Source organism: Phoenix dactylifera, unplaced genomic scaffold (genome assembly GCF_009389715.1).
Source record: "Phoenix dactylifera cultivar Barhee BC4 unplaced genomic scaffold, palm_55x_up_171113_PBpolish2nd_filt_p 000351F, whole genome shotgun sequence".
Taxonomy (NCBI): Eukaryota; Viridiplantae; Streptophyta; class Magnoliopsida; order Arecales; family Arecaceae; genus Phoenix; species Phoenix dactylifera.
In genome coordinates this window covers 432,599-446,093 of record NW_024067809.1, presented here as the reverse complement: position 1 = coordinate 446,093, position 13,495 = coordinate 432,599, and positions in this window count along the sequence as shown.

Below are 13,495 nucleotides of genomic sequence, written 5' to 3'. Positions count from 1 at the left end.
AAATCACACATAAAGAAGAAAAACTGATCAGCAGCTACATCCTACACACAAAGAAGAGAGCCGAAGGTCGCCAGAATTATTCTAAATGGAGGCTTTTGATACTTAAGTTGGGAATAGTAAAGGAGGAGACTAGAAAAGTAGAGAGTGTGTAATTTTCGTGATACGTACCGACTATGTTGGGCTTCCTTTTATAGATAAAGAGTCCTTGTTTTGCTCATATTTGATTCTAGAATTTGAGGAAGAGTGGAGAGCTATTGAGCTTTCTTAATCCAAATTAGCCATGAATCAGTCAGGCTGGAATTAGTCCCCTACTGTGCCACATGTCATCCACAATTGCTCATCTAATTTGTACCATATCCCTCCACTTCCGAGGTGAAGCCCTTTTGCGCTAAGAAGTAAATAGGGTCGGTCAATTAGGCTAGGTTTAGCCTGTCTTGGAGGAGATTTGGGCTGAATTTTTGAAATTTTGGTGGGTTATCCGAGCAGGTCCCCTCGAAATTAGAAAAATTGTTGATCTGCAAGACCACCCAGTCGGCCAGTGACAGGCTAACATGGTCACCTCATATGGTCGGGAAGTCAATCAGGCGTGACTTCTCTAAAGATCTTTGCCGTTGACCTTTAATAAAGGAGGAAATGCTTAAACTAGCCTCATTAGCAAAAGTCTCAATTCTTGTTCTCGTTAGGCTTTAGGCTATGGTAGCTCGGTATTTCTTGCTTGGTCTAGTATTCCCTTTTCAGTACGGTCTTTTTTCTTAGATACTTTCTAGACCCTCTTTTGTTCTACTCTTACTTTCAAAAATGCCAGTCTTTTTCCTTCGCTTCCACTTTCTGGTTCTAATTCTTCTCCTATGTCATCCTCATGGATGAGGTTTTCCACCTCTCCCATTAGGTCAAGTGCCAAGCAGTGCACCTCTAGTTAAGGTTACTTTGAGTATTTAGAAGACCTATTTTATCCTTTTAACTATTCCCTTAGGTGCCTTAGCACTTTGAGAGGGCTTGACATGTTCCAAGTAGTCAGCTTGCTTGTATGATGCCTCTAAGTAAGGCTTAGGTTCCCCTTCACCCTTCATTTGTCACTTCTTAGATCAATATAATCTAGTCCCTGCTCAGTTAGTCCTCAACTCATGAGGACTATTATAGGTTCTTGTATGCACCATCATGTATGGTGTATGAGCTACGATCGACTCTTGTGGGCTCTATTCATCTCAAAAGATCACCCTTCAAGCATAGTTGTTGGTATTCTTAGCTTGGAAAGGGTTACAAAGGAAGAAGACCAGCACGTAGATCACCTCTTTCCTTGCAAATTCTCTCGTGCTGGTTGAGCACCATGGTGGCTATGTGAGCAAAATAATGCCAATAATATGCAAATGGCATCAAATAACAATAAAAATAGAGCTGAACAATGGGCAACAAGATAGGCTCAAAACTACTTCATTAATGCTGATTACGCCCCGCCGATGCGACAATCGCAGTGGAAACCGCACGGGCGTCTTCATCGTATGAACGTACCAAGAATCATAGAGTTCAAAAATTTCTAGATCCAAATCCAAAGATCCTTGAACTCAAGGGAGGGAGATTAGGATCTGAAGGAGGTTGATTAACATCATGTAAAAGAAATAAAATTCAGAGATAACAATTGAAGATCCCATCTTCAAACCTATGCAGTTTTATGAATACCGCAGCCTGATGATCTTTCTAGTTCCGGTTAAGCCGCACACTTGTCCGCTTTACAGGTATCCACATGAGGACTAATCATCTGAGATAAGGTCTACTGGAGTGCTAGCTCCTTGTAAAGACCTTCCATTACTATTAAATAGATTGGAAGATAAAAATTGCAGCATACCTCTTTGAAGAAGATCCTTCTTCTTCAACCTTGCTCGCGATGGAGGAAGATGAGGATGTAGCTTTAACCGTGATCTTCCTTTCCTTGCACCCATGGAAGAAGAGGATGAAGAGCACCTCTTGCTTCCGTGGAGAAGGAGAAGAGAAGAAGGGCTGACATGAGGAAGAACACCTTCTTCCTGGCGTGATTTGATTTCTTCCTTTGCTTCTTCTTCTCTTTCTTTCCAACACTTGGAGGAAGAAGAACCCTTTCACCCTTGCTGCCATAGGAGAAAGAGGGCCCCTCTTGCTGCCGGGAAAGGAAGAAGGGAAGAGGCTAGGAGGCGTGAAGAGAAGAGGAGAACCAATACCTATAACGCCTCAAAGGTCCTTAAATAGATTGGGTTTAGGATTTTTTCGAGAGTCTCCCATGAGTAGGAGACAACCTTCTCGAAATAACCCACCCTTGATTAATGCCAAGGTCCATCCAGTGCCCATGGTGCCATCAAATCAAGCGGACATGTGTCCACTTACAATTGATTAGAGCCTAATCCAATTAGGTTAATCCCTATGGCCATGATCAAGTCCTAGTTGAATTAGGTCTTGATCAATTTCAATTACAAGCCCAAGTCCTAACTTATTAGGACTTTAGCTAACTAGGAGAGAGATGGTGTGGCGCCATGCATGAAGATGCCATGTGGACTTTAGAGTCCGCACAAACCCTGGTTTAATCCAATTGACCTAATCATGAACTCAAATCAATTGGGTCAAACCAAATAATTTTGCTCATTTAAGCAGCCCAATTGCAATCCAATTGCAATCAATTCCACTTAATTTTTTTTCCATAACTCACTAACACTAGTGGGTAATCAATCACCAATCATATTGATGATTGATTTCTATTATGATTCTAAATCACAATTATGATAGTCTGACTAATTAAATCCTCTATGTGTGTGACCCCGTAGGTTCTATTTTGACTGGTAGTGAGATATTGATATCTCCATCTCAATATCACTAAAACTTCTTTCAGAGGATGAAACGATTTCAGTTCTACTCTCAGGGTTCACTGATCACCAAGTGAATGCCTTCGAGTCTCACAATTCACTAGTGACACCTAGCAGTATGTGGTGGCAACCCAGCAGAATGGAATGTCTGAACCTCTAGGTGCTGTTAGCATATGATACAGTCCCTCTATCATGGATCCCGACGTGACGGAGGTATGGATATCTCGTCAAATTCCATCGTCCGTCATATGTCAAATTTATACGACTTCTAGTTCGAGATTTGAAAAACTCTTTTTCCAAAATATCTGGCCAGGAATTTATCGAACTCAGTTTCATAAATCACATAGGATCACTCCTAATCATCAAGGTCGATAGATTCCATCTAGATGCAACTCTATTCCAAAATGAACCTACTGTAGCCAATCCGTACTATAAGGATCTGAATGGCTAGGGCCCAAGTTCACATGCTCGTCAAACTACAGCAACCTCATAGTGAATAGCTGAGGCATCGCAGGTCAAAGAACCAGTCATACAACTACAGCATATATAGTCACTGATGAGTGGATAGACATTTATGTGACTACTATCTTTGGTCATGCTCAGTACCTTGTTCTCTAACAAGTACTCGCATAATTACTCTAGTGTCTCTACACCGTGGACTCGAGACTCGTCCATCTGACTAAGTGATGCGGTTGGATCCACTAGACCGCCTCGGACTTAATCATTTGGTTATTTTGCTTTTGAGTCCTTGATGTTAATTTTATTTCAGCATAGCCTGCTCGGGTTAGCCGACTTGGCCTTTATTAGAGTCGCTTTGGGTTTAGTTGTTTCTTGAATTCAATTAGATCAAGTCAAGTTAAGGGGTCCGGTAGCCACCTATAAATAGATGTGGTGAGCACCTATTTCAGTATGCAAAAATTGATTGAAAGGCTTTTGCCCTAACTCTCTTCCCTTCTCTCTTCTCTTCTTGCGACGCCTTCCTCCTCTCCCTAGGCCGCCGTCCAAGGCCGCCGCCCCCTCCTTCATCCGGCTGCACCACCTCTGTCCCGAGAGGCCAGCCACCTCCTCCCTCTTCTTCCTCTCCTCCTTGATCCCTTCCACCTTCTACAAACAACTCCTTCCCGTTGGATTTTCAGCCCGTCCTTCCCTGCATAGTCATCAGTCGGAGGCTGATATCTTAAGATCCCGACGTCATCTCTAGACCCACGACCTACCGCTGGAAAGCTAACGCGGAGATCTACAATATATCCAAAATTGAGATCAATCTGATGGACGGATCTTTAGAAATCGTGTCTGCAATCAGGTCGGAACTACCCTTCCAGAAATCAAGAAGAGTCAAGAATCTTGGGATACGGATCAAATTCTATCGGATCGCATCAATTTGGTATCAGAGCAGTTCAATCCTTGGCCTTGGAAGATGGTGAACACCCGCTCTACAACCTCGAAGCAGCAAGAAGCGGCATCTTCAAGGGGCGTCGACCCACATCAAGAAGGCTCGCGATCACCCGCGGCCCCGGCGGACCTGAGACCCGATCTTGATTCCACCGACCGTCTCTTGGAGTTCTTGCGTGGGAATCAAACAACTATGCAGCAGAGCCAACAACAATTGATGGAGAAGATGGATACCACGCAACGCCATATTGAGATGATGTTGCAACTATTGCTAAATCAGCGGCAAGAAACTCCACCGGGGGGAGCTCCGCATCGGACCCGGGTGGAATCTCCGGCCCCTACCCGTGGACGACCAGGACGGAGGGACCCCCTCCTCGTGAGCCTCTCCTTCCCAACCCACCAAAGGAGATGCGGCTGGACCAAGGAGAAGATCGACCTAGACCTCGACCCGAGCTCATACCGATTGGCGCACGCGCTAGGGCTCGGGGATGAGCCCGATTGGCATCGACGACGGGTCGGATATGGAGGATGATCCCATCCAGAATTTTCAGATGAGGAACCAGCGTGTGGGGGAGTACCCACGCCGAGGATATGAACGAGATCGGGACCGTAATGGAGATCGAGAGGGAGGAAATCGCGGACTGACTCTTAGGCTGAAATTTCCCAAGTTTAAAGACGGCGATCCTCTCGATTGGTGTATCGAGCTGAGCGGTTCTTTCACTACCATGGCACAGCAGAGGACCAAAAGGTATTGATCTCATCTTTCACCTAGAAGAGACCGCCCTGTGATGGTTTCAAACCGCCGACCGAGCCCGACCTTTCAATGGTTGGGAGGATTTTTCTGCAGCAATTTGTCGGCGTTTCGGCCCTACCGAGTACGATGACTTCCAGTCTATGCTATCAAGGGTCACCCAAAAGACTACTGTTAGAGCCTTTCAAGAGGAGTTTGAGAGGATCAGCAACCGAGTGGTGGGGTGGAGCGACTCCACGCTGAAAAGCGTATACCTCGGAGGACTTCGTGTCGACATTCAAGCCGAGGTGAGGACTTTGCGGCCACAATCTCTGGAGGATGCCTTTGCCTTGGCCCTAATGGTGGAAGAGAAGATCAAGACCACTTGATCAGCCACACGGGGCAGCTGGACCAACCCCCGGGCCGGCCAAACCGCAGGGGGCTCCATCGGCCAGCCGAGAGCGCCGACGGTTGCAGCAGCCAACACAGGGCCGAGGACCCCTCTTCGCTTGTCAGGTGACGTCAAGAGGGTTGAGCGTCCACCCGGGAGGACCTTGACACCAGCACAAGTGTAGGAACGTCGAGCAAAAGCCTATGTCTTCGCTGCGACGAGAAATTTACACCGGGACACCGGTGTGCGCGGCCCGTCGGAGCGGTGATGTTGATCGACGGATTGGAGGACGAGGCCGTGGCTGAAGATGGTGATGAGGTTGCTGAGGATGAGCCCCAAGATTTAGAGGCCAAGGAAGAGGACGTGCCACCTCAGATTTCATTACATGCCTACTCTGGATCGGCGACACCAAAAACGCTACGCGTGGACGGCATGATCAAAAGACATGTGGTGCGTATCCTCATAGATACGGGCAGCACCCACAATTTTTTGGATGAGAGGCTCGTCAAACAGATCGGTCTCATAGCAGAGCCGACATTGGGCTTCGACGTGGCATTGGGTGATGGAGCCACGTTGAGGGCGGAGGGCATATGCTGAGGCATCACTTTGACGATCCAGGGCAACCAATTCAAGCTCGATCTCTATCCGTTGGCATTACGAGGAGCTGATTTGGTCCTTGGTACGCAGTGGCTGCAGAGTCTTGGCCCGTTACATTCGACTTCGCCGAGATGTAGGTGACTTTCAGACGGAGCGGACGGCGAGTTAGATTGGATGGCATTCGACCTAGCCCAAGGGCTGCACTTCAGCCCCTAGTCGGCTTGCCCGGACCCGACGCGCACAGCTACTTGATGCAGCTCTTACCTCTGTCGACGGAGACCACGACGGAGGCATGTATACCTACTGATTTGGCTGCTCTCTTACAGGGGTTCGCAGATTTATTTGAGGAGCCTCATGGTCTTCCACCCGAGAGGGAGCACGATCATCACATAGAGATTGTACCGGAGCAGAACCGGCGAATGTGAGGCCTTACCGCTACCCGCATGTTCAGAAGGAGGAGATCTCAAAGATGGTACGAGAGATGTTGGAGAGCGGCATCATTCAGCCCAGTAGAAGCTCATATTCATCGCCGGTGCTGCTGGTACATAAGAAGGACGGGACGTGGCGATTCTGCGTCGACTACCGGGCACTTAACGCGATCACCGTTAAGGACCGGTATCCGATTCCAGTCATCGAGGAGCTGTTGGATGAGCTTGCTGGTGCGGAATACTTCAGCAAACTTGATCTCCGTGCCGGATACCACCAGATCCGTGTCAGGCCCGAAGATGTGCACAAGACGGCGTTTCGGACACACGATGGCCATTATGAGTTCAGGGTGATGCCGTTCGGCCTCACCAATGCACCAGCGACGTTCCAGGGGCTCATGAATGACATATTCAGACCATTACTACGGCGGTATGTCCTTGTATTCTTCGATGACATACTGATTTACAGTCGTTCATGGCAGGAGCACCTAGAGCACTTAGAAGAAGTGCTGAAAATTCTGCGCGGAAATCAATTGAAGGTAAAGCGATCCAAGTGCCTATGGGCCGAGCCGAAGGTCGAGTACCTAGGCCATGTCATCTCTGCTGCAGGTGTGGAGCCGGACCAAGCAAAGATACATTGCATGACCGAGTGGCCGCTACCCAAGAACCAAAAGGAGCTGCGAGGATTTTTGGGCCTAACCGGTTATTACCGCCGGTTTGTGGAGGGATATGAAAGATCGCCGTGCCACTGACCCTGTTGCTGCGAAAGGGCGAGTTTAGATGGACCGAGGCAGCGACGGAAGCATTCGAGAAGCTCAAGGAAGCCATGACGACGGCCCCGGTTTTGGCACTACCCGATTTCGCCAAACCGTTTGTAGTCGAGTGCGATGCTTTCGGTGCCGGCATTGGTGCTGTTTTGATGCAGGAGGGACGGCCAATTGCCTTCATGAGCAAGGCGTTGTCCCCTAGGACCCGCTTGCTATCCACATATGAGAGGGAGATGATGGCGGTCATCCATGCAGTCACAAAGTGGAGGCCGTACCTTATCGGCCGCCGATTCATCGTTCGGACTGATCAGCAGAGCCTTCCATTTTTTTCTTGAGCAGCGCATACATACTCCAGCCCAGCAGAGGTGGGTGTCGAAGCTTCTCGACTACGACTATGAGATGGTGTACAAAAAGGGCGCAGAAAATCGAGTAGCGGATGCACTATCGCGCCATCCCGAGTCTGGCGAGTTGGCGGCTTTGACTACGCCGTTTTTTCCTTTTATTTCAGACTTGAGGACCGCCACATGCCGGGATCCGGACCTAGTACAGATCCAGAGGGAGTTGGCAGCAGATCCGAGCAGTCATCCCGAGATGGAGGACCGAGATGGGTTGATTCTGGACCATGGGTTGATCCGCGTGCCCACCGATTCAGCCATGCGGCAGGTATTGATCCAGCACTTCCATGATACTTCTTTTGCTGGACACGAGGGATTTTTCAGGACTTACAAGAGGCTGAGTCAGAGCTGTACGTGGGTAGGCATGAAGGCAGCGGTCAGAGCTTACGTACAGCAATGCGATGTGTGCCAAAGGGCGAAGGCGGATTCACTGCGACCTGCGGGTCTACTTCAGCCTTTACCGATTCCTGATCAGGTTTGGGAGGATGTGTCGATGGACTTCATTGAGGGGCTGCCATTAGTTCGAGGGTACTCAGTGATCATGGTCGTTGTGGACCGCCTCAGCAAGTATGCCCACTTTTCGGCGCTCGCACATCCATTTTCTGCTCGACGGGTGGCAGAGGTCTACATACGGGACATTGCTCGATTACATGGTATGCCTCGGACTATTGTTTCTGATCGTGACCACATTTTGTTAGCGCATTCTGGCAGGCTTACTTCAAACAGCAAGGGACGAAGCTTGCCATGAGCTCGGCTTACCACCCTCAGACCGATGGGCAAACGGAGGTGGTAAACCGCTGCATCGAGCAGTACTTGCGCTGTATGATTGGTGATCGGCCCCGAGAGTGGCTTTCTTATTTACCTTGGGCCGAGTATTCGTACAACACCGCTTTCCACTCAGCCATAGGGATGACACCCTTTGAGGCGGTGTATGGACGAGTACCACCGACGCTGCGAGTTTATGATCCACTGTCACATGCGGACCGGACAGAGGCAGATTTTGAGCTCTTAGACCGCGATGCTACCTTACGGCGGTTAAAGTTCCACATAATGACTGCGCAGAACAGGATGAAGCAGCTGCATGATCGGAAGCACAGAGATCTAGTATACGAGTGGGCGACTGGGTATACGTCAAGGTGCAGCCTTATCGACAGTTGACACTGCGGCCCATAGCGAACTAGAAGCTCTCTCATCGCTTCTATGGGCTCTTTCAGATAATGGAGCGCATTGACCCGTGGCGTATCGCTTGGACTTGCCGACTACATCGAGAGTTCACCCGGTATTCCACGTGTCGCTTCTGAGGGCCCGGCTTGGACCCAAGACATCTGTCGGCCCAATCATACATGAGCCACCGGAGGACGAGGTAGTAGAGCCGGTTCGAGTGTTGGCGAAGCGTAGAATACGAGTAGAAGGACGACTGGAAACTTAGATACTAGTGGAGTGGCTGGGGAGAGCAGCAGACCAGGCCACATGGAAGTTTGAGACTGAGATACTTGATCGTTCCCTGACTTCCGACCTTGAGGACAAGATTAAGGAAAGCGTGGTGTAGTGATGCGGTGGATCCACTAGACCGCCTCGGACTTAATCATTTGGTTATTTTTGCTTTTGAGTCCTTGATGTTAATTTATTTCAGCATAGCCTTGCTCGGGTTAGCCGACTTGGCCTTTATTAGAGTCGCTTTGGGTTTAGTTGTTTCTTGAATTCAATTAGATCAAGTCAAGTTAAGGGGTCCGGTAGCTACCTATAAATAGATGTGGTGAGCACCTATTTCAGTATGCAAAAATTGATTGAAAGGCTTTTGCCCTAACTCTCTTCCTTTCTCTCTTCTCTTCTTTCGACGCCTTCCTCCTCTCCCTAGGCCGCTGTCCAAGGCCGCCGCCCCCTCCTTCATCCGGCTGCACCACCTCTGTCCCGAGAGGCCAGCCACCTCCTCCCTCTTCTTCCTCCCCTCCTTGATCCCTTCCACCTTCTACAAACAACTCCTTCCCGTTGGATTTCAGCCCGTCCTCCCTACATAGTCATCAGTCGGAGGATGATATCTTAAGATCCCGACGTCATCTCTAGACCCACAACTACCGCTGGAAAGCTAACGCGGAGATCTACAACATATCCAAAATTGAGATCAATCTGACGGACGGATCTTTAGAAATCATGTCTGCAATCAGATCGGAACTACCCTTCCAAAAATCAAGAAGAGTCAAGAATCTTGGGATACGGATCAAATTCTATCTGATCGCATCACACTGATGAGTGGATAGAATTTATGTACTACTATCTTTGGTCATGCTCAGTACCTTGTTCTCTAACAAGTACTCGCATAATTACTCTAGTGTCTCTACACCGTGGACTCGAGACTAGTCCATCTGACTAAGTGATCTGTGCACTAATCTCAGCGGATCGATCACCATCCCTCGTGATGGATCCATCGATCATGAGCATTTAGAAATTAATCCCTAATGACACATACCTCAAATTCTCAACTTCTTGAGAATATGTTCATCATCTATAATTTCTTGGACGATTCATGGACACATACAAAGATGAATAAAAAACAAATTGCCCAATCTTATTTATTAATAAGAGTCAATTATAAATTTATGTCCCAGTTACAAATATGCGTCAGCCACATTGGCTTCTAGGGCATTCTTCTAACAATTAAACCCTTCATTTCAACTATGAAAAACTAAAAATATAACTTAAAAATATGCAAAAGAATCAGCAACTAAGAAGATGCCTTTTCTTCTTGTAGTCTTCTTCCTTTTAACATAAAATCTGCTCAAGGAGTTTCTCCCACTAAGCTCTCACCACCCTTTTCTTCTCTTTTAAAGAGGAACTCAAAAGACACACCCTCATACCATAAATCCATGGGCTGTTTTTCTCTTTTTTTAAATATAAAGTGGGACCTAAAAAAAGAGACCATTAAGTACATTAAGAAATCACAAAATTACATAAGATGCTATAGAGTAAAAAAGTCAAAGAAACCCATTAACTTAGGTTCAATTTCTAACATCCCCACTTAAAGCCAATTTCCAAAAGTCTTCATGCTCAACATGCTCTTCAATCTTTTAAACACGTCATGCTTCAATGGCTTGGTGAAGATATTCACCACTTGGTCTTGAGACTTGCAATGCACCATTGTACTCTTTTTTTCTTCACATGCTTTCAGATAAAATGATAGCGAGTGTCAATATGTTTGCTTCTCTCATGAAATACTGAGTTCTTGGCCAAAGCAATTGCCGATTGATTATCAACAAAAATATCCATGGCACTTTCTTGAGGAAAACCCAAATAGCATGACAAAGGGTAAAATTGCTGCCATATACTCTGCCTCACAAGTTGACAAAGTTACAATTGGTTGCTTCTTTGAGGACCAAGTGAATGCATCATTTTCTATAAAGAAGACATAACCATAGGTGCTCTCTCTTTCATCCAAATCTCTACCCTAATAACTATTAGAATAACCCACAAGTCTAAAATCATGTAAATGAGAGTAGAATAAGCCATCATTGAGTGTACTTTTGATATAGCATAGGATTCTCTTGGTGGCATTGAGATGTGAATGGCTTGGTGTTTCTATATTTCTACTAATCAACCCAATACCATAAAGACTATCCGGTCTTATGCAAGTGAGATATCAAGGCTTCCAACTAAATTTTGAAGTAAGTAGAATCAACATTGCCACTTCCAATGCTTTTCTCAACTCCAAGCCATATTCAAAGGGGTATTAACCGGATTGCAAGATTCCATTCCAAACATCTTGAGAATCTCCTTTGCATAGCCATTTGGAGAGATGAAAATTTCATCTTCCATTTGCACCACTTCAATACCAAGAAAATGAGCCATCAAGCCAATATCTTCATTTTAAATTCTCGGATCATGCCCTTCTTGAATTTATTGAACAAAGTGGATTGTTACCAATGAATATCAAGTCATCAACATAAAAACACACAATCAATATATCTCCATTAGTAGACACCTTCTTATATAAAGCATGCTTATAAGGATATTTCTCAAAGCCATGTCATGAAAATGATTGTCAATTCTTGTATTCTATGCTTTTGGTGTTGGAATTATATCTTAAAAGTCAATCGTCAGCCAGTTGATGATTAAATTTGTATACGAATTGATTAATTAATAAAATATTATTTGGCATTATTGATCATTTTATTTATACATCTTCAAATGAACTCTTGTTATGAGATGAAGTCCTTAGGATCCTTTATGATAAAAGAGGATTTATCTACAATCCTTAAAATAGTTCGCAACTAAATGATGTGCTGTTACTAGACAATAGCATTATCAAGATTAGGTCATTGTGTGCCATATACGTTGATTGTCCTCTTAACCAAGGAGGTGGAGACACTGATATGTCATACAAGTGAGGTGTAGGAGTACATTTCACTGAACGTGACCAATTTCGGAACGCTCTGCTGTCAAGAGATGTTCCGAGTGGATATGGATATATGTGTCCTTCAGACCTGAGATCACTACGGTGATTAGCAAGCAACTCACTGTACTTTAGTACCGGACTAACTAAATTTCTAATTCAGGAACGAAAGGTCACTAGGTGCAGTCAAGTACTTGCGAAGTCGGTGTGTGAGTGAAGATAGAATTGACCCCTTCTGGTACAGGAGATAAATGCCTTTGTGTTCAATTTAGCAAAATATTGGCCAGGATAATCCTTATGAAGAGTCATAAGATTTGTAAAAATTGAATCACAGAGTGGATGTACTATTACAGAGTTGACAGAACTTTGATGTCATCCTGGCATTAGGAGTCATAGGAATAAATTATATGGTAACCATAGTCCAGGATTCCAGAATAATGTTTCGCATATATTTGGCCTATCCGGATGTCGGATACCATTGATAGGATGGTCACATTGATTAGTACAGAAAGTTGTTCCTATGCTACCGGCTTAGGTTCGAACCTATGGATCACACGCATAGAAGTTTTCTAAGTTGATCTTAATGGCTGATGGATGATTAAGAATCATTCAGGGATAATTTGGTCAATTCGATTGACAAATTATCATAAATAAAAGTTGCTGAAAAATAATTAATGAATTGTTGGAGGATTTATTAGCAATTAGTTTGCTAATGAACTCAATTTGATTGAGTAATTAGACTAAGGATGAGCCAAATTGAATTGGATACAATTTGGGCTTCATCAGGGTTTGACCTAATTGGATTGGATTCAACCCAAGAGGATTGCACTTAATCAGGTTTGACCTAATTGGATTAGGTTCAACCCAAGAAGATTAGGCTTCCCTGATTGATGGAACTTGATCAAATGGATTGGGTTGATCTGCATCATGCGGATCTTAAGTCCCATGAACATATGATGATGCATTGGGACAAATATCTTTTCATCCAATGCATGGCGCCATCCTAATTTGATTAGGATTATTAATACTTGATTAATGGCACCATGGGACAAGTGGCAACCATCTAAAGGTGGGGGCATCATGAGATTAGATCTCATGATATGTTTAAATAGGTAAAAACAATCTCCCTCATGTCGCATGGCACATAGCATAAATCCATGGGAGGTGTCATGAATCGGTGTTTGAATTTAAATTCAAACACACCCTAGGTAAATGTTTATCATGTGGATTAATTGACCAATTAAATGAGGTTGAGGCGTGTGATTAGGAATCAGAATTTAAAGGAATGCAACACAAATGAAGAAGTCATTTATGGTCGCATGATTGTTTTCCTTCTCCCACCTGCATGGAATTTGAAATTCAAATTCAAATCAGCCATAAGAAGAATCTTATGGTTAATTGACCTTGTGATCCGCCATTTGATATGGATTAGTTGGCATGAGTTTGAATTCAAAATGAAGGGGATACAACGCTTATAAAAGGAAGTGTTCCTTTGTGTCGCCGAAAGAGAAAAAAAAAGGGAAGTCACCTTCTCCATGCCTCCTCTTCATCCTCTCCATTGTCCTCCACGCATTAGGTTTTAG